This window comes from Pristiophorus japonicus, chromosome 4 (assembly GCF_044704955.1).
Source record: "Pristiophorus japonicus isolate sPriJap1 chromosome 4, sPriJap1.hap1, whole genome shotgun sequence".
Classification (NCBI taxonomy): domain Eukaryota; kingdom Metazoa; phylum Chordata; class Chondrichthyes; family Pristiophoridae; genus Pristiophorus; species Pristiophorus japonicus.
The window spans coordinates 153,083,298-153,107,614 of NC_091980.1; the positions used below are offsets into that span (position 1 = coordinate 153,083,298).

At 63.4% G+C, this 24,317-nt stretch overlaps 1 protein-coding gene across 1 annotated transcript in view; it reads right to left on the minus strand.

Moving 5' to 3' along the window:
- The window catches only part of sptbn5 (spectrin, beta, non-erythrocytic 5), a 635,480-nt gene that overhangs the window by 50,478 nt on the left and 560,685 nt on the right, over positions 1-24,317 (minus strand). The gene's annotated exons all lie outside the window — the stretch shown is intronic.

Consider the following 24,317-nt stretch of genomic DNA (forward strand, 5'->3'; position numbering starts at 1 on the left):
TGCCTGGGCTGGCCTCCATCAGCTGCTGTACCAGATCTCGCTAAGCTCTGGGAGCTGCTGCCTATTGCACTGCCCTGCCCACTGTGACTTCACTATAGCCGCAACTTCTTCTCACCGTGTGCATCTGTCAAATCACAGCAGGAGGTGGAGAGACAGATGTTGCAGTTATATATTGTCCAGTTCACCTCTGCAAACTGAGGTCCAGAACCAGCCCAGACTCTGTCTACGATGAATTTGGTGCTCACTGCCAGTTCTGGAGGGTATGGGGCCACAGTTCAAGAGTGGGATGAATCTGGCACAAACTGGAAACCTCCAGAGGGCCAAAAGCAGTTTGGGAAATGGGAAGTATCACACTAATACAGTGAGAAACTTCCTCAGGGGTTAGTGGTAAAGCCCAGTGTTGGAACAATGTAGACGGAGCTTGAGGTACCAGCATGGCTCAGGGTGAAATGGATTTGTATGATACAATGGAATGATCACGATGTATGTTCAATAAAGATTTTTTTTTAACTAGCAGCACTCTCGCCTTTGAGTCAGAGTTTGTGGGTTCAATCTCCACTCCAGAGACTTGAGCACATAATCCAGGCTGACACTCCAGTGCTATTCTGAGGGAGTGCTGCACTGTCAGAGATGCTGTCTTTTGGAGGAGACGTTAAACTGAGGCCCCGTCTGCTCTCTCAAGTGGACAGAAAAGATCCCCGGTGTCCTGGACAATATTTATCCCTCAAGCAACATCACAAAACCAGATTATTGCGTCATTATCACATTGCTGTTTGAAGGATCTTACTATGCACAATTTGGCTGCCATGTTTCGCACATTACAACAGTGACTGCACCAAAAGTACTTCATTGGCTGGAAAACATTTGGGAAAGTCCTGAGGTTGGGAAAGGCAAGTGTCTTTTTTTTGACCAAGTAACTATTTATATTGCACTTTTTTTGACAGACAGGCGTCTGTCCAGCACCCCCACCCCCACCACCCGTATTGCACTTTTTTGACAGACATGCGACAAGCCCCGCCCCGTCAAGCACCACCCCCCGGCCTGAATTATTCCATGCACGTGGTGCCGACAAGCAGGAGCAGAGGCTCCGACTCTCTTCCTCACCCCACCAGCCGGCCTGGGGCCGAGAGCGGAAGGTCCCGGGGCCAACAGTGAGAGAGAAAGACTGGGGAAGAGAGAGAGAGAGAGAGAGTCTGGGGGGGAGAGTGAGAGAGACTGGGGGGAGAGTGAGAGAGACTGGGGGGAGAGTGAGAGAGACTGGGGGGAGAGTGAGAGAGACTGGGGGGAGAGTGAGAGAGACTGCGGGGAGAGTGAGAGAGACTGGGGGGATAGTGAGAGAGACTGGGGGGAGAGTGAGAGAGACTGGGGGGAGAGTGAGAGAGACTGGGGGGAGAGTGAGAGATTCGGGTGGGGGGGGGGAGTGAGAGAGATTCGAGTGGGGGGGGGAGAGAGAGATTCGAGTGGGGGGGGGGAGAGAGAGATTCGAGTGGGGGAGAGTGAGAGAGATTCGGGTGTGGGGGGAGAGAGAGATTCGAGTGGGGGGGGGGAGAGAGAGATTCGAGTGGGGGGGGGGAGAGAGAGATTCGAGTGGGGGAGAGTGAGAGAGATTCGGGTGGGGGGAGAGTGAGAGGCACGGGGGAGGGGAGAGTGAGAGACACGGGGGAGGGGAGAGAGTGAAGAGAGTGAGAGAGACACCGGGGTGGGGGGGAAAAGAGATGCGGGGGGGGGGGGGGGGCAGTGGGAGAGACACGGGGTGAGTTGGGGGGGGTGGGAGACACACGAGGGGGGGGAGAGACATGGGGTGGGGGGGAGAGACACGGAGGAGGAGGGGAGAGACATGGGGTGGGGGGGAGAGACACGAGGAGGGGGGGAGAGACATGGGCTGCGGGGGTGGGGGGAGAGACACGAGGAGGGGGGGAGAAACACAAGGTGGGTTGGGGGGGAGGAAAGAGACACGGGGGGGAGGAGGTAAGAGACACGGGTGGGGGGTAAAAGACATGGGGGGGAGGTAAGAGACACGGTGGGGAGGTAAGAGACACGGGGGGGGTAAGAGACACGGGGGGAGGTAAGAGACACGGGGGGGGGAGGTAAGAGACACGGGGGGGAGGTAAGAGACACGGGGGGAGGTAAGAGACACGGGGGGGAGGTAAGAGACACGGGGGGGGAGGTAAGAGACACGGGGGGGGAGGTAAGAGACACGGGGGGAGGTAAGAGACACGGGGGGGAGGTAAGAGACACGGGGGGGAGGTAAGAGACACGGGGGGGAGGTAAGAGACACGGGGGGGAGGTAAGAGACACGGGGGGAGGTAAGAGACACGGGGGGGGGAGGTAAGAGACACGGGGGGGGGAGGTAAGAGACACGGGGGGGGGGGAGGTAAGAGACACGGGGGGGGGGAGGTAAGAGACACGGGGGGGGAGGTAAGAGACACGGGGAGGGAGGAAGAGACACGGGGGGGGGGAAGAGACACGGGGGGGGAGGTAAGAGACACGGGGGGGGGGAGGTAAGAGACACGGGGGGAGGAAGAGACATGGGGGGGGGGGAGAGACACGGGGGGGGAAGAGACACGGGGGGAGGTAAGAGACACGGGGGGGGAAGAGACACGGGGGGGGGAAGAGACACGGCGGGGGGAAGAGACACGGGGGGGAAGAGACACGGGGGGGGGAAGAGACACGGGGGGGGGAAGAGACACGGGGGGAGGTAAGAGACACGGGGGGGGGGGGAAGAGACACGGGGGGGGGAAGAGACACGGGGGGGGAAGAGACACGGGGGGAGGTAAGAGACACGGGGGGGGAAGAGACACGGGGGGGAAGAGACACGGGGGGGGGAAGAGACACGGGGGGAGGTAAGAGACACGGGGGGGAGGTAAGAGACACGGGGGGAGTAAGAGACACGGGGGGGAGGTAAGAGACACGGGGGGAGTAAGAGACACGGGGGGGGAGGTAAGAGACACGGGGGGGGGGAGGTAAGAGACACGGGGGGAGGTAAGAGACACGGGGAGGGGAGGTAAGAGACACGGGGGGGGAGTAAGAGACACGGGGGGGGAGGAAGAGACACGGGGGGGGAGGTAAGAGACACGGGGGGGGGGAGGTAAGAGACACGGGGGGAGGTAAGAGACACGGGGGGGGAGGAAGAGACACGGGGGGGGGAAGAGACACGGGGGGGGAGGAAGAGACACGGGGGGAGGTAAGAGACACGGGGGAGGTAAGAGACACGGGGGGAGGAAGAGACACGGGGGGAGGTAAGAGACACGGGGGGAGGTAAGAGACACGGGGGGAGGTAAGAGACACGGGGGGGGGGGAAGAGACACGGGGGGAGGTAAGAGACACGGGGGAGGTAAGAGACACGGGGGGAGGTAAGAGACACGGGGGGGGAGTAAGAGACACGGGGGGGAGGTAAGAGACACGGGGGGAGGTAAGAGACACGGGGGGGAGGAAGAGACACGGGGGGAGGTAAGAGACACGGGGGGGGAGTAAGAGACACGGGGGGGGAGTAAGAGACACGGGGGGGAGGTAAGAGACACGGGGGGGGGAAGAGACACGGGGGGAGGTAAGAGACACGGGGGGGGGGAAGAGACACGGGGGGAGGTAAGAGACACGGGGGGGGAGTAAGAGACACGGGGGGGGAGTAAGAGACACGGGGGGGAGGTAAGAGACACGGGGGGAGGTAAGAGACACGGGGGGGAGGTAAGAGACACGGGGGGGGAAGAGACACGGGGGGGGGAAGAGACACGGGGGGAGGGAAGAGACACGGGGGGGGGAAGAGACACGGGGGGAGGTAAGAGACACGGGGGGGGAGGTAAGAGACACGGGGGGGGGTAAGAGACACGGGGGGGGGGTAAGAGACACGGGGGGGAGGTAAGAGACACGGGGGGGGGAAGAGACACGGGGGGGGGAAGAGACACGGGGGGAGGTAAGAGACACGGGGGGGAGGTAAGAGACACGGGGGGGGGGTAAGAGACACGGGGGGAGGTAAGGGTGGTAAGAGACACGGGGGGAGGTAAGAGACACCGGGGGTGGTAAGAGACACGGGGGGAGGTAAGGGTGGTAAGAGACACGGGGGGAGGTAAGAGACACGGGGGGGGGAGGTAAGAGACACGGGGGGGGGAGGTAAGAGACACGGGGGGGGAGGTAAGAGACACGGGGGGAGGTAAGAGACACGGGGGGAGGTAAGAGACACGGGGGGGGAGGTAAGAGACACGGGGGGGGGGGGAGGTAAGAGACACGGGGGGGGAGGTAAGAGACACGGGGGGGAGGTAAGAGACACGGGGGGGGGGGAGGTAAGAGACACGGGGGGGGGAGGTAAGAGACACGGGGGGAGTAAGAGACACGGGGGGTGGTAAGAGACACGGGGGGAGGTAAGAGACACGGGGGGAGGTAAGAGACACGGGGGGGGGGAAGAGACACGGGGGGGGAAGAGACACGGGGGGAGGTAAGAGACACGGGGGGGAGGTAAGAGACACGGGGGGGGGGTAAGAGACACGGGGGGAGGTAAGGGTGGTAAGAGACACGGGGGGAGGTAAGAGACACCGGGGGTGGTAAGAGACACGGGGGGAGGTAAGGGTGGTAAGAGACACGGGGGGAGGTAAGAGACACGGGGGGGGGAGGTAAGAGACACGGGGGGGGGAGGTAAGAGACACGGGGGGAGGTAAGAGACACGGGGGGAGGTAAGAGACACGGGGGGGGAGGTAAGAGACACGGGGGGGGGGGGGGAGGTAAGAGACACGGGGGGGGAGGTAAGAGACACGGGGGGGAGGTAAGAGACACGGGGGGGGAGGTAAGAGACACGGGGGGGGGGAGGTAAGAGACACGGGGGGAGTAAGAGACACGGGGGGTGGTAAGAGACACCGGGGGTGGTAAGAGACACGGGGGGGGAGGTAAGAGACACGGGGGGGGAGGTAAGAGACACGGGGGGAGGTAAGAGACACGGGGGGAGGTAAGAGACACGGGGGGAGGTAAGAGACACGGGGGGGGGAGGTAAGAGACACGGGGGGGGGGAGGTAAGAGACACGGGGGGGGAGGTAAGAGACACGGGGGGGAGGTAAGAGACACGGGGGGGGGGGAGGTAAGAGACACGGGGGGAGTAAGAGACACGGGGGGAGTAAGAGACACGGGGGGAGGGAAGAGACACGGGGGGGGGAAGAGACACGGGGGGAGGAAGAGACACGGGGGGGGAGGTAAGAGACATGGGGGGAGGTAAGAGACACGGGGGGAGGAAGAGACACGGGGGGAGGTAAGAGACACGGGGGGGAGGTAAGAGACACGGGGGGGGGGGAAGAGACACGGGGGGGGGGGGAAGAGACACGGGGGGAGGTAAGAGACACGGGGGGAGGTAAGAGACACGGGGGGGGGGGGAAGAGACACGGGGGGGGGGGAAGAGACACGGGGGGAGGTAAGAGACACGGGGGGAGGTAAGAGACACGGGGGGAGGTAAGAGACACGGGGGGGGAAGAGACACGGGGGGGGGAAGAGACACGAGGGGGGGAAGAGACACGGGGGGGGGGAAGAGACACGGGGGGGGAAGAGACACGGGGGGAGGTAAGAGACACGGGGGGGGAAGAGACACGGGGGGGGAAGAGACACGGGGGGGGAAGAGACACGGGGGGGGGAAGAGACACGGGGGGGAGGTAAGAGACACGGGGGGAGTAAGAGACATGGGGGGGGAAGAGACACGGGGGGGGAAGAGACACGGGGGGGGAAGAGACACGGGGGGAGTAAGAGACACGGGGGGAGGTAAGAGACACGGGGGGGGGTCAGAGACACGGGGGGAGGTAAGAGACACCGGGGGTGGTAAGAGACACGGGGCGAGGTAAGAGACATAGGGGGAGGTAAGAGACACGGGGGGGGGAGGTAAGAGACACGGGGGGGGAGGTAAGAGACACGGGGGGAGGTAAGAGACACGGGGGGAGGTAAGAGACACGGGGGGGGAGGTAAGAGACACGGGGGGGGGGAGGTAAGAGACACGGGGGGGGAGGTAAGACACGGGGGGGAGGTAAGAGACACGGGGGGGGAGGTAAGAGACACGGGGGGGGAGGTAAGACACGGGGGGGGAGGTAAGAGACACGGGGGGGGAGGTAAGAGACACGGGGGGGGAGGTAAGAGACACGGGGGGGGGGGGGAAGAGACACGGGGGGGAGGTAAGAGACACGGGGGGGAGGTAAGAGACACGGGGGGAGGTAAGAGACACGGGGGGGAGGTAAGAGACACGGGGGGGGGAGGTAAGAGACACGGGGGGGAGGTAAGAGACACGGGGGGAGGTAAGAGACACGGGGGGGAGGTAAGAGACACGGGGGGGAGGTAAGAGACACGGGGGGGAGGTAAGAGACACGGGGGGGAGGTAAGAGACACGGGGGGGAGGTAAGAGACACGGGGGGGAGGTAAGAGACACGGGGGGGGGAGGTAAGAGACACGGGGGGGAGGTAAGAGACACGGGGGGAGGTAAGAGACACGGGGGGGGGAGGTAAGAGACACGGGGGGGGGGAGGTAAGACACGGGGGGAGGAAGAGACACGGGGGGAGGAAGAGACACGGGGGGAGGTAAGAGACACGGGGGGGGGGAAGAGACACGGGGGGGGAAGAGACACGGGGGAAGGTAAGAGACACGGGGGGGGGGGGAAGAGACACGGGGGGGGGGGGGAAGAGACACGGGGGGGGGGAAGAGACACGGGGGGGGAAGAGACACGGGGGGGGGAAGAGACACGGGGGGGGGGGAAGAGACACGGGGGGAGGTAAGAGACACGGGGGGGGAAGAGACACGGGGGGGGAAGAGACACGGGGGGGGGAAGAGACACGGGGGGGAGGTAAGAGACACGGGGGGAGTAAGAGACACGGGGGGAGTAAGAGACACGGGGGGAGTAAGAGACACGGGGGGGGGAGGAAGAGACACGGGGGGGGGTCAGAGACACGGGGGGAGGTAAGAGACACAGGGGGAGGTAAGAGACACGGGGGGGGGAGGTAAGAGACACGGGGGGGGGAAGAGACACGGGGGGGAAGAGACACGGGGGAAGGTAAGAGACACGGGGGGAGGTAAGAGACACGGGGGGGGGGGAAGAGACACGGGGGGAGGTAAGAGACACGGGGGGAGAAGAGACACGGGGGGGAGGTAAGAGACACGGGGGGAGTAAGAGACACGGGGGGAGTAAGAGACACGGGGGGGGGGAGGAAGAGACACGGGGGGGGAGGTAAGAGACACGGGGGGGAGGTAAGAGACACGGGGGGAGGTAAGAGACACGGGGGGGGAGGTAAGAGACACGGGGGGGGAAGAGACACGGGGGGGGAAGAGACACGGGGGGGGAAGAGACACGGGGGGGGAGAGACACGGGGGGGGGAAGAGACACGGGGGGAGGGAAGAGACACGGGGGGGAGGTAAGAGACACGGGGGGGGAAGAGACACCGGGGGGGTCAGAGACACGGGGGGGGGTCTGAGACACCGGGGGTGGTAAGAGACACGGGGCGAGGTAAGAGACACGGGGCGAGGTAAGAGACACGGGGGGGGGAGGTAAGAGACACGGGGGGGGAGGTAAGAGACACGGGGGGGGGAGGTAAGAGACACGGGGTGGGGAGGTAAGAGACACGGGGTGGGGAGGTAAGAGACACGGGGGGGAGGTAAGAGACACGGGGGGGAGGTAAGAGACACGGGGGGGGAGGTAAGAGACACGGGGGGGGAGGTAAGAGACACGGGGGGGGGTAAGAGACACGGGGGGAGGTAAGAGACACGGGGGGAGGTAAGAGACACGGGGGGGAGGTAAGAGACACGGGGGGGAGGTAAGAGACACGGGGGGAGGTAAGAGACACGGGGGGGGGAGGTAAGAGACACGGGGGGGAGGTAAGAGACACGGGGGGGAGGTAAGAGACACGGGGGGGAGGTAAGAGACACGGGGGGAGGTAAGAGACACGGGGGGGGGAGGTAAGAGACACGGGGGGAGGTAAGAGACACGGGGGGGGGAGGTAAGAGACACGGCGGGGGAGATAAGAGACACGGGGGGGGAGGTAAGAGACACGGGGGGAGGAAGAGACACGGGGGGGGGAGAAGAGACACGGGGGGAGGTAAGAGACACGGGGGGAGGTAAGAGACACGGGGGGAGGTAAGAGACACGGGGGGGGGAAGAGACACGGGGGGGGGAAGAGACACGGGGGGGGGGAAGAGACACGGGGGGGGGGAAGAGACACGGGGGAAGGTAAGAGACACGGGGGGAGGTAAGAGACACGGGGGGGGGGGAAGAGACACGGGGGGGGGGGGAAGAGACACGGGGGGGGGGAGAAGAGACACGGGGGGAGGTAAGAGACACGGGGGGGGGAAGAGACACGGGGGGGGAAGAGACACGGGGGGGGAAGAGACACGGGGGGAGGTAAGAGACACGGGGGGGAGGTAAGAGACACGGGGGGAGTAAGAGACACGGGGGGGGAGGAAGAGACACGGGGAGGGAGGTAAGAGACACGGGGGGGAGGTAAGAGACACGGGGGGGGGGGAGGTAAGAGACACGGGGGGGAGGTAAGAGACACGGGGGGAGGTAAGAGACACGGGGGGAGGTAAGAGACACGGGGGGGGGAGGTAAGAGACACGGGGGGGAGGTAAGAGACACGGGGGGGGAGGAAGAGACACGGGGGGAGGTAAGAGACACGGGGAGGGGGGAAGAGACACGGGGGGGGAGGAAGAGACACGGGGGGAGGTAAGAGACACGGGGGGAGGTAAGAGACACGGGGGGAGGAAGAGACACGGGGGGAGGTAAGAGACACGGGGGGGGAGTAAGAGACACGGGGGGAGGTAAGAGACACGGGGGGGGGAGGTAAGAGACACGGGGGGGGGGAGGTAAGAGACACGGGGGGAGTAAGAGACACGGGGGGTGGTAAGAGACACGGGGGGAGGTAAGGGTGGTAAGAGACACGGGGGGAGGTAAGAGACACGGGGGGGGAGGTAAGAGACACGGGGGGGGAGGTAAGAAACACGGGGGGAGGTAAGAGACACGGGGGGAGGTAAGAGACACGGGGGGAGGTAAGAGACACGGGGGGGGGAGGTAAGAGACACGGGGGGGGGGAGGTAAGAGACACGGGGGGGGAGGTAAGAGACACGGGGGGGAGGTAAGAGACACGGGGGGGGGGGAGGTAAGAGACACGGGGGGAGTAAGAGACACGGGGGGAGTAAGAGACACGGGGGGAGGAAGAGACACGGGGGAGGTAAGAGACACGGGGGGGGAAGAGACACGGGGGGAGGAAGAGACACGGGGGAGGTAAGAGACACGGGGGGGGGGAAGAGACAACGGGGGGAGGAAGAGACACGGGGGGAGGTAAGAGACACGGGGGGGAGGTAAGCGACACGGGGGGGGGGGAAGAGACACGGGGGGAGGAAGAGACACGGGGGGAGGTAAGAGACACGGGGGGAGGTAAGAGACACGGGGGGGGTCAGAGACACGGGGGAGGTAAGAGACACCGGGGGTGGTAAGAGACACGGGGCGAGGTAAGAGACACAGGGGGAGGTAAGAGACACGGGGGGAGGTAAGAGACACGGGGGGAGGTAAGAGACACGGGGGGGGGGGGAAGAGACACGGGGGGGGGGGAAGAGACACGGGGGGGGGGAAGAGACACGGGGGGAGGTAAGAGACACGGGGGGAGGTAAGAGACACGGGGGGAGGTAAGAGACACGGGGGGGGGGGGAAGAGACACGGGGGGGGGGGGGAAGAGACACGGGGGGAGGTAAGAGACACGGGGGGAGGTAAGAGACACGGGGGGAGGTAAGAGACACGGGGGGGGAAGAGACACGGGGGGGAAGAGACACGAGGGGGGGAAGAGACACGAGGGGGGAAGAGACACGGGGGGGAAGAGACACGGGGGGAGGTAAGAGACACGGGGGGGGGAAGAGACACGGGGGGAGGTAAGAGACACGGGGGGGGAAGAGACACGGGGGGGGGAAGAGACACGGGGGGGGAAGAGACACGGGGGGAGTAAGAGACACGGGGGGAGTAAGAGACACGGGGGGAGGTAAGAGACACGGGGGGGGGTCAGAGACACGGGGGGAGGTAAGAGACACCGGGGGTGGTAAGAGACACGGGGCGAGGTAAGAGACACAGGGGGAGGTAAGAGACACGGGGGGGGGAGGTAAGAGACACGGGGGGGGAGGTAAGAGACACGGGGGGAGGTAAGAGACACGGGGGGAGGTAAGAGACACGGGGGGAGGTAAGAGACACGGGGGGGGGAGGTAAGAGACACGGGGGGGGAGGTAAGACACGGGGGGGAGGTAAGAGACACGGGGGGAGGTAAGAGACACGGGGGGGAGGTAAGAGACACGGGGGGGGGAGGTAAGAGACACGGGGGGGAGGTAAGACACGGGGGGGAGGTAAGAGACACGGGGGGGGAGGTAAGAGACACGGGGGGGGGGGAAGAGACACGGGGGGAGGTAAGAGACACGGGGGGGAGGTAAGAGACACGGGGGGGAGGTAAGAGACACGGGGGAGGTAAGAGACACGGGGGAGGAAGAGACACGGGGGGAGGTAAGAGACACGGGGGGGGGAGTAAGAGACACGGGGGGAGGTAAGAGACACGGGGGGGGGAGGTAAGAGACACGGGGGGAGGTAAGAGACACGGGGGGAGGTAAGAGACACGGGGGGAGGTAAGAGACACGGGGGGGGGGAAGAGACACGGGGGGAGGTAAGAGACACGGGGGGGGGAAGAGACACGGGGGAGGTAAGAGACACGGGGGGGGAAGAGACACGGGGGGGGGGAAGAGACACGGGGGGGGGAAGAGACACGGGGGGGGAAGAGACACGGGGGGGGGAAGAGACACGGGGGGAGGTAAGAGACACGGGGGGAGGAAGAGACACGGGGGGAGGTAAGGGTGGTAAGAGACACGGGGGGAGGTAAGAGACACCGGGGGTGGTAAGAGACACGGGGGGGGGAAGAGACACGGGGGGGGGGAGGTAAGAGACACGGGGGGAGGTAAGGGTGGTAAGAGACACGGGGGGAGGTAAGAGACACGGGGGGGGGAGGTAAGAGACACGGGGGGGGGAGGTAAGAGACACGGGGGGGGAGGTAAGAGACACGGGGGGAGGTAAGAGACACGGGGGAGGTAAGAGACACGGGGGGGGAGGTAAGAGACACGGGGGGGGGGGGGAGGTAAGAGACACGGGGGGGGGGGAGGTAAGAGACACGGGGGGGAGGTAAGAGACACGGGGGGAGTAAGAGACACGGGGGGAGGTAAGAGACACGGGGGGAGGTAAGAGACACGGGGGGGGGAAGAGACACGGGGGGGGGGAAGAGACACGGGGGGAGGTAAGAGACACGGGGGGGAGGTAAGAGACACGGGGGGGGGTAAGAGACACGGGGGGAGGTAAGGGTGGTAAGAGACACGGGGGGAGGTAAGAGACACCGGGGGTGGTAAGAGACACGGGGGGAGGTAAGGGTGGTAAGAGACACGGGGGGAGGTAAGAGACACGGGGGGGGAGGTAAGAAACACGGGGGGAGGTAAGAGACACGGGGGGAGGTAAGAGACACGGGGGGGGGAGGTAAGAGACACGGGGGGGGGAGGGAGGTAAGAGACACGGTGGGGGAGGTAAGAGACACGGGGGGAGGTAAGAGACACGGGGGGGGGGGGAGGTAAGAGACACGGGGGGGGGGAGGTAAGAGACACGGGGGAGTAAGAGACACGGGGGGTGGTAAGAGACACGGGGGGAGGTAAGAGACACCGGGGGTGGTAAGAGACACGGGGGGAGGTAAGGGTGGTAAGAGACACGGGGGGAGGTAAGAGACACGGGGGGGGAGGTAAGAGACACGGGGGGGGGAGGTAAGAAACACGGGGGGAGGTAAGAGACACGGGGGGAGGTAAGAGACACGGGGGGAGGTAAGAGACACGGGGGGGGAGGTAAGAGACACGGGGGGGGGGAGGTAAGAGACACGGGGGGGGAGGTAAGAGACACGGGGGGGAGGTAAGAGACACGGGGGGGGGGAGGTAAGAGACACGGGGGGAGTAAGAGACACGGGGGGAGTAAGAGACACGGGGGGAGGGAAGAGACACGGGGGGGGGAAGAGACACGGGGGGAGGAAGAGACACGGGGGGGGAGGTAAGAGACATGGGGGGAGGTAAGAGACACGGGGGGAGGAAGAGACACGGGGGAGGTAAGAGACACGGGGGGGGGAAGAGACACGGGGGGAGGAAGAGACACGGGGGGAGGTAAGAGACACGGGGGGGAGGTAAGAGACACGGGGGGGGGGGGAAGAGACACGGGGGGGGGGGAAGAGACACGGGGGGGGGGGGAAGAGACACGGGGGGGGGGGAAGAGACACGGGGGGAGGTAAGAGACACGGGGGGAGGTAAGAGACACGGGGGGAGGTAAGAGACACGGGGGGGGGGGAAGAGACACGGGGGGGGGGGAAGAGACACGGGGGGAGGTAAGAGACACGGGGGGAGGTAAGAGACACGGGGGGAGGTAAGAGACACGGGGGGGGAAGAGACACGGGGGGGGAAGAGACACGAGGTGGGGGAAGAGACACGAGGGGGGGAAGAGACACGGGGGGGGGGAAGAGACACGGGGGGAGGTAAGAGACACGGGGGGGGAAGAGACACGGGGGGGGGAAGAGACACGGGGGGGGAAGAGACACGGGGGGAGTAAGAGACACGGGGGGAGTAAGAGACACGGGGGGAGGTAAGAGACACGGGGGGGGGTCAGAGACACGGGGGGAGGTAAGAGACACCGGGGGTGGTAAGAGACACGGGGGGGGGGGGAAGGTAAGAGACACGGGGGGGGGGGAAGAGACACGGGGGGGGGGGAAGAGACACGGGGGGGGAAGAGACACGGGGGGGGGGAAGAGACACGGGGGGGGGGGAAGAGACACGGGGGGAGGTAAGAGACACGGGGGGGGAAGAGACACGGGGGGGGAAGAGACACGGGGGGGGGAAGAGACACGGGGGGGAGGTAAGAGACACGGGGGGAGTAAGAGACACGGGGGGAGTAAGAGACACGGGGGGGGGAGGAAGAGACACGGGGGGGAGGTAAGAGACACGGGGGGGGTCAGAGACACGGGGGGAGGTAAGAGACACAGGGGGAGGTAAGAGACACGGGGGGGGAGGTAAGAGACACGGGGGGGGGGAAGAGACACGGGGGGGAAGAGACACGGGGGAAGGTAAGAGACACGGGGGGAGGTAAGAGACACGGGGGGGGGGAAGAGACACGGGGGGGGAAGAGACACGGGGGCGGGGGAAGAGACACGGGGGGAGGTAAGAGACACGGGGGGAGAAGAGACACGGGGGGGAGGTAAGAGACACGGGGGGAGTAAGAGACACGGGGGGAGTAAGAGACACGGGGGGGGGAGGTAAGAGACACGAGGGGAGGTAAGAGACACGGGGGGAGGTAAGAGACACGGGGGGAGGTAAGAGACACGGGGGGGGAAGAGACACGGGGGGAGGTAAGAGACACGGGGGGGGGTCTGAGACACCGGGGGTGGTAAGAGACACGGGCGAGGTAAGAGACACGGGGCGAGGTAAGAGACACGGGGGGGGGAGGTAAGAGACACGGGGGGGGAGGTAAGAGACACGGGGGGGGAGGTAAGAGACACGGGGGGGGAGGTAAGAGACACGGGGGGGGGGGGAAGAGACACGGGGGGAGGTAAGAGACACGGGGGGAGGTAAGAGACACGGGGGGGAGGTAAGAGACACGGGGGGGAGGTAAGAGACACGGGGGGAGGTAAGAGACACGGGGGGAGGTAAGAGACACGGGGGGAGGTAAGAGACACGGGGGGGAGGTAAGAGACACGGGGGGGAGGTAAGAGACACGGGGGGGAGGTAAGAGACACGGGGGGGGGAGGTAAGAGACACGGGGGGAGGTAAGAGACACGGGGGGGGGAGGTAAGAGACACGGCGGGGGAGATAAGAGACACGGGGGGGAGGTAAGAGACACGGGGGGAGGAAGAGACACGGGGGGGGGAGAAGAGACACGGGGGGAGGTAAGAGACACGGGGGGAGGTAAGAGACACGGGGGGGGAAGAGACACGGGGGGGGGACAGAGACACGGGGGGGGGGGAAGAGACACGGGGGGGGGAAGAGACACGGGGGAAGGTAAGAGACACGGGGGGAGGTAAGAGACACGGGGGGGGGGGAAGAGACACGGGGGGGGGGGGAAGAGACACGGGGGGGGGGGGGAGAAGAGACACGGGGGGAGGTAAGAGACACGGGGGGGGGAAGAGACACGGGGGGAAGAGACACGGGGGGGGAAGAGACACGGGGGGAGGTAAGAGACACGGGGGGGAGGTAAGAGACACGGGGGGAGTAAGAGACACGGGGGGGGGGAGGAAGAGACACGGGGAGGGAGGTAAGAGACACGGGGGGGAGGTAAGAGACACGGGGGGGGGAGGTAAGAGACACGGGGGGGAGGTAAGAGACACGGGGGGAGGTAAGAGACACGGGGGGAGGTAAGAGACACGGGGGGGGAGGTAAGAGACACGGGGGGGAGGTAAGAGACACGGGGGGGGAGGAAGAGACACGGGGGGAGGTAAGAGACACGGGGGGAGGAAGAGACACGGGGGGAGGTAAGAGACACGGGGGGGGAGTAAGAGACACGGGGGGAGGTAAGAGACACGGGGGGGGAGGTAAGAGACACGGGGGGAGGTAAGAGACACGGGGGGAGGTAAGAGACACGGGGGGAGGTAAGAGACACGGGGGGGGGAAGAGACACGGCGGGAGGTAAGAGACACGGGGGGGGGAAGAGACACGGGGGAGGTAAGAGACACGGGGGGGGGAAGAGACACGGGGGGGGGGGAAGAGACACGGGGGCGGGAAGAGACACGGGGGGGGAAGAGACACGGGGGGGGGAAGAGACACGGGGGGAGGTAAGAGACACGGGGGGAGGAAGAGACACGGGGGGAGGTAAGAGACACGGGGGGGGGAAGAGACACGGGGGGAGGTAAGAGACACGGGGGGGGGAAGAGACACGGGGGAGGTAAGAGACACGGGGGGGGGAAGAGACACGGGGGGGGGAAGAGACACGGGGGGGGAAGAGACACGGGGGGGGGGAAGAGACACGGGGGGGGAAGAGACACGGGGGGAGGTAAGAGACACGGGGGGGGAAGAGACACGGGGGGGGGGAAGAGACACGGGGGGGGGAAGAGACACGGGGGGGGGGAAGAGACACGGGGGGGGAAGAGACACGGGGGGGGAGTAAGAGACACGGGGGGGGAAGAGACACGGGGGGAGGTAAGAGACACGGGGGGGGAGGTAAGAGACACGGGGGGAGTAAGAGACACGGGGGGGGAGAGACACGGGGGGGGAAGAGACACGGGGGGGGAGCACGGGGGGGTAAGAGACACGGGGGGAGGTAAGAGACACGGGGGGAGGTAAGAGACACGGGGGGGGGAGGTAAGAGACACGGGGGGAGGTAAGAGACACGGGGGGGGAGGTAAGAGACACGGGGGGGGAGGTAAGAGACACGGGGGGGGAGGTAAGACACGGGGGGGAGGTAAGAGACACGGGGGGGGAGGTAAGAGACACGGGGGGGGAGGTAAGAGACACGGGGGGGGGGGAAGAGACACGGGGGGAGGTAAGAGACACGGGGGAGGTAAGAGACACGGGGGGGAGGTAAGAGACACGGGGGGAGTAAGAGACACGGGGGGGAGGAAGAGACACGGGGGGGAGGAAGAGACACGGGGGGAGGAAGAGACACGGGGGGAGGAAGAGACACGGGGGGGAAGAGACACGGGGGGGAGGTAAGAGACACGGGGGGAGAAAGAGACACGGGGGGGAGGAAGAGACACGGGGGGGGGAAGAGACACGGGGGGAGGAAGAGACACGGGGGGGAAGAGACACGGGGGGGAGGTAAGAGACACGGGGGGAGAAAGAGACACGGGGGGGAGGTAAGAGACACGGGGGGAGGAAGAGACACGGGGGGAGGAAGAGACACGGGGGGAGGAAGAGACACGGAGGGAGGTAAGAGACACGGGGGGAGGTAAGAGACACGGGGGGAGGAAGAGACACGGGGGGAGGAAGAGACACGGGGGGAGGAAGAGACACGGGGGGAGGTAAGAGACACGGGGGGAGGTAAGAGACACGGGGGGAGGTAAGAGACACGGGGGGAGGAAGAGACACGGGGGGAGGAAGAGACACGGGGGGAGGAAGAGACACGGGGGGAGGTAAGAGACACGGGGGGAGGAAGAGACACGGGGGGAGGAAGAGACACGGGGGGAGGTAAGAGACACGGGAGGGAGGCAAGAGACACGGGGGGGGGAAGAGACACGGGGGGAGGAAGAGACACGGGGGGGAGGTAAGAGACACGGGGGGAGGTAAGAGACACGGGGGGAGGAAGAGACACGGGGGGAGGCAAGAGACACGGGGGGAAGGTAAGAGACACGGGGGGAGGAAGAGACACGGGGGGAGGTAAGAGACACGGGGGGGGGGAGGAAGAGACACGGGGGCGGTAAGAGACACGGGGGGAGGTAAGAGACATGGGGGGAGGTAAGAGACATGGGGGGAGGTAAGAGACACGGGGGGAGGAAGAGACACGGGGGGAGGTAAGAGACACGGGGGGAGGAAGAGACACGGGGGGAGGTAAGAGACACGGGGGGGAGGAAGAGACACGGGGGCGGTAAGAGACACGGGGGGAGGTAAGAGACATGGGGGGAGGTAAGAGACATGGGGGGAGGTAAGAGACACGGGGGGAGGAAGAGACACGGGGGGAGGTAAGAGACACGGGGGGGAGGAAGAGACACGGGGGCGGTAAGAGACATGGGGGGAGGTAAGAGACATGGGGGGAGGTAAGAGACATGGGGGGAGGTAAGAGACATGGGGCGAGGAAGAGACACGGGGGGAGGAAGAGACACGGTGGGAGGAGGTAAGAGACACGGGGGGGGGGGGAGGTAAGAGACACGGGGGGGAGGAAGAGACACGGGGGGAGGAAGAGACACGGGGGGGGAAGAGACACGGGGGGGGAAGAGACACGGGGGGAGTAAGAGACACGGGGGGAGGAAGAGACACGGGGGGGGAAGAGACACGGGGGGAGGAAGAGACACGGGGGGAGTAAGAGACACGGGGGGAGGTAAGAGACACGGGGGGGAGGAAGAGACACGGGGGGGGGAAGAGACACGGGGGGGGGGAAGAGACACGGGGGGAGGAAGAGACACGGGGGGAGGAAGAGACACGGGGGGGGAAGAGACACGGGGGGGGGAAGAGACACGGGGGGGAAGAGACACGGGGGAGGAAGAGACACGGGGGAGGGAAGAGACACGGGGGGGGGGAGGAAGAGACACGGGGGGGGGGAAGAGACACGGGGGGGGAGGAAGAGACACGGGGGGGGGGGAAAGAGACACGGGGGGGGGGAAGAGACACGGGGGGGGGAAAAGAGACACGGGGGGGGGAAGAGACACGGGGGGGGGAGGAAGAGACACGGCGGGGGGGAAGAGACACGGCGGGGGGGAAGAGACACGGGGGGGGAAGAGACACGGGGGGGAGGTAAGAGACACGGGGGGGGAAGAGACACGGGGGGGGGAAAGAGACACGGGGGGGAAGAGACACGGGGGGAGGTAAGAGACACGGGGGGGAGGTAAGAGACACGGGGGGAGTAAGAGACACGGGGGGGGGAGGTAAGAGACACTGGGGGGGGTAAGAGACACGGGGGGGGGTCAGAGACACCGGGGGTGGTAAGAGACACGGGGGGGGAGGTAAGAGACACGGGGGGGGAGGTAAGAGACACGGGGGGGGGGGAAGAGACACGGGGGGAGTAACAGACACGGGGGGGAGGAAGAGACACGGGGGGAGGAAGAGACACGGGGGGGGGAAGAGACACGGGGGGGAGGTAAGAGACACGGGGGGAGAAAGAGACACGGGGGGAGGTAAGAGACACGGGGGGAGGAAGAGACACGGGGGGAGGTAAGAGACACGGGGGGAGGAAGAGACACGGGGGGGAGGTAAGAGACACGGGGGGGAGGAAGAGACACGGGGGGAGGTAAGAGACACGGAGGGAGGTAAGAGACACGGGGGGAGGTAAGAGACACGGGGGGAGGAAGAGACACGGGGGGAGGAAGAGACACGGGGGGGTGTAAGAGACACGGGGGGAGTAAGAGACACGGGGGGAGGAAGAGACACGGGGGGAGGAAGAGACCCTCGGGAGGTAAGAGACATGGGGGGAGGTAAGAGACACGGGGGGAGGAAGAGACACGGGGGGAGGAAGAGACACGGGGGGAGGAAGAGACACGGGGGGAGTAAGAGACACGGGGGGGGGAAGAGACACGGGGGGAGGAAGAGACACGGGGGGAGGAAGAGACACGGGGGGAGTAAGAGACACGGGGGGGAGGTAAGAGACACGGGGGGGAGGTAAGAGACACGGGGGGGAGGCAAGAGACACGGGGGGGGGGAAGAGACACGGGGGGAGGAAGAGACACGGGGGGAGGTAAGAGACACGGGGGGAGGTAAGAGACACGGGGGGAGGAAGAGACACGGGGGGAGGCAAGAGACACGGGGGGAAGGTAAGAGACACGGGGGGAGGAAGAGACACGGGGGGAGGAAGAGACACGGGGGGAGGAAGAGACACGGGGGGGGGAGGTAAGAGACACGGGGGGGGAAGAGACACGGGGGGAGTAAGAGACACGGGGGGGAGGTAAGAGACACGGGGGGGAGGTAAGAGACACGGGGGGGGAGGTAAGAGACACGGGGGGGAGGAAGAGACACGGGGGGAGTAAGAGACACGGGGGGGAGGTAAGAGACACGGGGGGGAGGTAAGAGACACGGGGGGGAGGTAAGAGACACGGGGGGGGAGTAAGAGACACGGGGGGGAGGTAAGAGACACGGGGGGGGGGAGGTAAGAGACACGGGGGGGAGGTAAGAGACACGGGGGGGAGGTAAGAGACACGGGGGGGAGGTAAGAGACACGGGGGGAGTAAGAGACACGGGGGGAGTAAGAGACACGGGGGGAGTAAGAGACACGGGGGGAGTAAGAGACACGGGGGGGTGTAAGAGACACGGGGGGAGTAAGAGACACGGGGGGGAGGTAAGAGACACGGGGGGGAGGTAAGAGACACGGGGGGGGAGGTAAGAGACACGGGGGGGGAGTAAGAGACACGGGGGGGAGGTAAGAGACACGGGGGGGGAGGTAAGAGACACGGAGGGGTGTAAGAGACACGGGGGGAGTAAGAGACACGGGGGGGAGGTAAGAGACACGGGGGGAGTAAGAGACACGGGGGGAGTAAGAGACACGGGGGGAGTAAGAGACACGGGGGAGGTAAGAGACACGGGGGGAGGAAGAGACACGGGGGGGGGAAGAGACACGGAGGGGGAGGTAAGAGACACGGGGGGAGGAAGAGACACGGGGGGAGGAAGAGACACGGGGGGGGGAAGAGACACGGGGGGAGTAAGAGACACGGGGGGAGGAAGAGACACGGGGGGGGAAGAGACACGGGGGGAGTAAGAGACATGGGGGGAGGAAGAGACATGGGGGGGGGAAGAGACACGGGGGGGAGGAAGAGACACCGGGGGGGAAGAGACACGGGGGGGAGGAAGAGACACGGGGGGGAGGAAGAGACACGGGGTGGGGAAGAGACACGGGAGGGAGGAAGAGACACGGGGGGAGTAAGAGACACGGGGGGGAGGAAGAGACACGGGGGGAGGAAGAGACACGGGGGGGGGGAAGAGACACGGGGGGGGGGGAAGAGACACGGGGGGGGAGGAAGAGACACGGGGGGGGGGAAGAGACACGGGGGGGAGGAAGAGACACGGGGGGGGGGAAGAGACACGGGGGGGGGAAGAGACACGGGTGGGGGGAAGAGACACGGGGGGAGGAAGAGACACGGGGGGGGGAGGAAGAGACACGGGGGGAGGAAGAGACACGGGGGGAGTAAGAGACATCGGGGGGGAAGAGACACGGGGGGAGGAAGAGACACGGGGGGAGTAAGAGACACCGGGGGGGAAGAGACACGGGGGGGGAGGAAGAGACACGGGGGTGGGGGGAAGAGACACGGGGGGAGGTAAGAGACACGGGGGGAGGTAAGAGACACGGGGGGGAGGTAAGAGACACGGGGGGAAGGTAAGAGACACGGGGGAGGGGAAGAGACACGGGGGGAGGTAAGAGACACGGGGGGAGGTAAGAGACACGGGGGGAGGTAAGAGACACGGGGGGAGTAAGAGACACGGGGGAGGTAAGAGACACGGGGGGAGTAAGAGACACGGGGGAGGTAAGAGACACGGGGGGAGTAAGAGACACGGGGGGGGAAGAGACACGGGGGGGGAAGAGACACTGGGGGGGAAGAGACACGGGGGGGGAAGAGACACGGGGGGGGAAGAGACACGGGGGGGAGGTAAGAGACACGGGGGGGGAAGAGACACGGGGGGGGGAAGAGACACGGGGGGGAAGAGACACGGGGGGGGAAGAGACACGGGGGGAGGTAAGAGACACGGGGGGAGGTAAGAGACACGGGGGGGGAAGAGACACGGGGGGGGAAGAGACACGGGGGGGGGAAGAGACACGGGGGGGAAGAGACACGGGGGGGGAAGAGACACGGGGGGGGGAAAGAGACACTGGGGGGGAAGAGACACGGGGGGGGAAGAGACACGGGGGGGGGAAGAGACACGGGGGGGAAGAGACACGGGGGGGGAAGAGACACGGGGGGGAAGAGACACGGGGGGGGAAGAGACACAGAGGGGGGAAGAGACACGGGGGGGGAAGAGACATGGGGGGGGAGGAAGAGACACGGGGGGGGAGGAAGAGACACGGGGTGGGGAAGAGACACGGGGGGGGGAAGAGACACGGGGGGGGAAGAGACACGGGGGGGGAGTAAGAGACACGGGGGGGGAAGAGACACGGGGGGGGGAAGAGACACGGGGGGGGGAGTAAGAGACACGGGGGGGGAAGAGACACGGGGGGGGAGTAAGAGACACGGGGGGGGAGTAAGAGACACGGGGGGCAAGTAAGAGACACGGGGGGAGGAAGAGACACGGGGGGAGGAAGAGACACGGGCGGGGGGAGGAAGAGACACGGGCGGGGGGAAGAGACACGGGGGGGGGGGAGGAAGAGACCCGGGGGGGGAAGACACACGGGGGGGGGGAGGGGAAGAGACACGTGGGGGGAGAAAGAGACACGGGGGGGGGAGGAAGAGACACAGGGGGGGAGGGGAAGACACACGGGGGGGAAGAGACATGGGGGTCGGGGGGGTCGGGAAGAAACACGGGGGGGGAGGGGAAGACACACGGGGGGGGGGAATAGACACGGGAGGGGAGGGGAAGACACACGGGGGGCGGGAGAGACATGGGGGTGGGGGGGGGGGAGGGAAGAGACATGGGGGGGGAATGGGGAAGAGACCTGCCTTGGGAGTGTTTGATGGGACAGTGTAGTGGGAGTTTTACTCTGTATGTAACTCCGTGCTGTCCCTGCCCTGAGTCAGCTGTGGCTCAGTGGAGAGCACTCTCCACTTTCAAGAGTTAGAAAGTTGCGGGTTCAACCCCACTCCAGAGACTTGAGCCCATAATCCTCGCTGACACTCCAGTGCTGAACTGTCAGATGAACCAGAAGCGACATAAGGAAAATATTGGACAGAAAAATGATCGTATTGAATGACGGAGCAGGCGCGAAGGGCTGAATGGCCAACTCCTGCTCCTATTTCATATCTTCTTATGGAATGTTTGATGGGACAGTGTAGACATAGGATCATAGGAACAGGCCATTCAGCCCCTCAAGCCTGCTCCGCAATTCCGTGATATAATGGCTGATTTGTATCTTAATTACATCCACATTCCTTGGCTGCATATCCTTTTATACCCTTGTCGAGCAAAGCTTTATCAATTGCAGATTTAAATTGATTAATTCAGCTAGCATCTAGCCCTTTGTGTGGGAGAGAGTTGCAAACCTTTCACCACCCTTTCCATGGAAGAAGTGTTTCCTAACTTCTCTCCTGAATGGCCTGGTTCTGATTTTAAGGATATGTCCCACTGTCCTATACTCCTCACAAGAGAAAAGGTATCTCTATATCTAGCCTATCAATTCCTTTCAAAATCCTAAAAATATCACTCTAAACACCCATTAACCTACTATAGTCCAGGGAATACGTCTAGTTTATGTCTATCATTCTTAATAGAGCTTGGAGCCTTGGCAACATTCTGGTGAATATGCACTGCACTCCTTCCAAGGCCAATATGCCCTTTGTAAGGTGTGGTGCCCACACTGTACACAATGCTCCAGATGTGGCCAAACCAGGACTTTGTATAGCAGGAGAAAAACATTCCCCGCTTTATATTTTAGGCCTCAAGTTATAAAGGCTAATATGCCACTAGCTTTTTTAATTATTTTAGACCACAGATAGACGAAGCTTTACTCTGTATCTAACCCATGCTGTACCTGCCCTGGGAGTGTTTGATGGGACAGTGTAGAGGGAGCTTTACTCTGTATCTAACCCATGCTGTACCTGCCCTGGGAGTGTTTGATGGGACAGTGTAGAGGGAGCTTTACTCTGTATCTAACCCATGCTGTACCTGCCCTGGGAGTGTTTGATGGGACAGTGTAGAGGGAGCTTTACTCCGTATCTAACCCATGCTGTACCTGCCCTGGGAGTGTTTGATGGGACAGTGTAGAGGGAGCTTTACTCTGTATCTAACCCGTGCTGTACCTGCCCTGGGAGTGTTTGATGGGACAGTGCAAAGGGAGCTTTACTCTGTATCTAACCCGTGCTGTACCTGCCCTGGGAGTGTTTGATGGGACAGTGTAGAGGGAGCTTTACTCTGTATCTAACCCGTACCTGCCCCGGGAGTGTTTGATGGGACAGTGTAGAGGGAGCTTTACTCTGTATCTAACCCGTGCTGCACCTGCCCTGGGAGTGTGTGATGGGACAGTGCAGAGGGAGCTTTACTCTGTATCTAACGCCGTGCTGTACCTGCCCTGGGAGTGTGTGATGGGACAGTGCAGAGGGAGCTTTACTCTGTATCTAACCCGTGCCTGCCCCGGGAATGTTTGATGGGACAGTGCAGAGGGAGCTTTACTCTGTATCTAACCCGTGCCTGCCCCGGGAATGTTTGATGGGACAGTGCAGAGGGAGCTTTACTCTGTATCTAACCCGTGCCTGCCCCGGGAATGTTTGATGGGACAGTGCAGAGGGAGCTTTACTCTGTATCTAACCCGTGCTGTACCTGCCCTGGGAGTGTTTGATGGGACAGTGTAGAGGGAGCTTTATTCTGTATCTAACCCGTGCTGTACCTGCCCTGGGAGTGTTTGATGGGACAGTGTAGGGGGAGCTTTACTCTGTATCTAATCCGTGCCTGCCCTGGGAGTGTTTGATGGGACAGTGTAGAGGGAGCTTTACTCTGTATCTAACCCGTGCCTGCCCCGGGAGTGTTTGATGGGACAGTGTAGAGGGAGCTTTACTCTGTATCTAACCCGTGCTGTACCTGCCCTGGGAGTGTTTGATGGGACATTGTAGAGGGAGCTTTACTCTGTATCTAACCCCGTGCTGTACCTGCCCTGGGAGTGTTTGATGGGACAGTGCAGAGGGAGCTTTACTCTGTATCTAACCCCGTGCTGTACCTGCCCTGGGAGTGTTTGATGGGACAGTGTAGAGGGAGCTTTACTCTGTATCTAACCCCGTGCTGTACCTGCCCTGTGAGTGTTTGATGGGACATTGTAGAGGGAGCTTTACTCTGTATCTAACCCATGCTGCACCTGCCCTGGGAGTGTTTGATGGGACAGTGTAGGGGGAGCTTTACTCTGTATCTAACCCGTGCTGCACCTGCCCTGGGAGTGTTTGATGATGACACAGAGTGACTGAAAGGGATGTTATTCACTGTCCTGCTCGGTGGTCCTGGGGATGGGGTGAGGACCATTACTGTGACATGAACATCCAGGCTACAGAAATAACCCACCTTGCCTTCTGACACATCACACATCATTGATTGTTCCACGATTGCAATCCCCTCCCACCACAGCCTGGATGCAGCTCATGAATTCCGTGTTGGATTTATTCGTGACTATCTTGTATTTAGTGCTGCTACTGCTGGTCTCTACACAAGTGGAAACATTCTCCCTGTATCTACACTATCGAACCTCTTTGTAATTTTAAGGACCTCTATCAGGTCACCCCTCATCCTTCCCTGTTCTGGAGAGAAGGGCCTCAGTCTTTCCTGATAGTTGTAACCTCTCAGTTCTGGTATCGTCCTTGCAAATCGACAGCGTGCCCGTGTTCTGACACTGGCCCACTCATCTTGGCCCCATTGAGTTGATGGAGGATCTGTTGAGCCACAGTCTCAGTCACAGGAATGAAGGGTCCCAGATAACCGTCTCTCAATTCAAACCAGTAAAGTAGCCAGCTTACTGTCTCCTGCCATGATCCAGGGTATCAACAATAATCAGGATTGATAGGTCCGGAGTTCAATCTTAC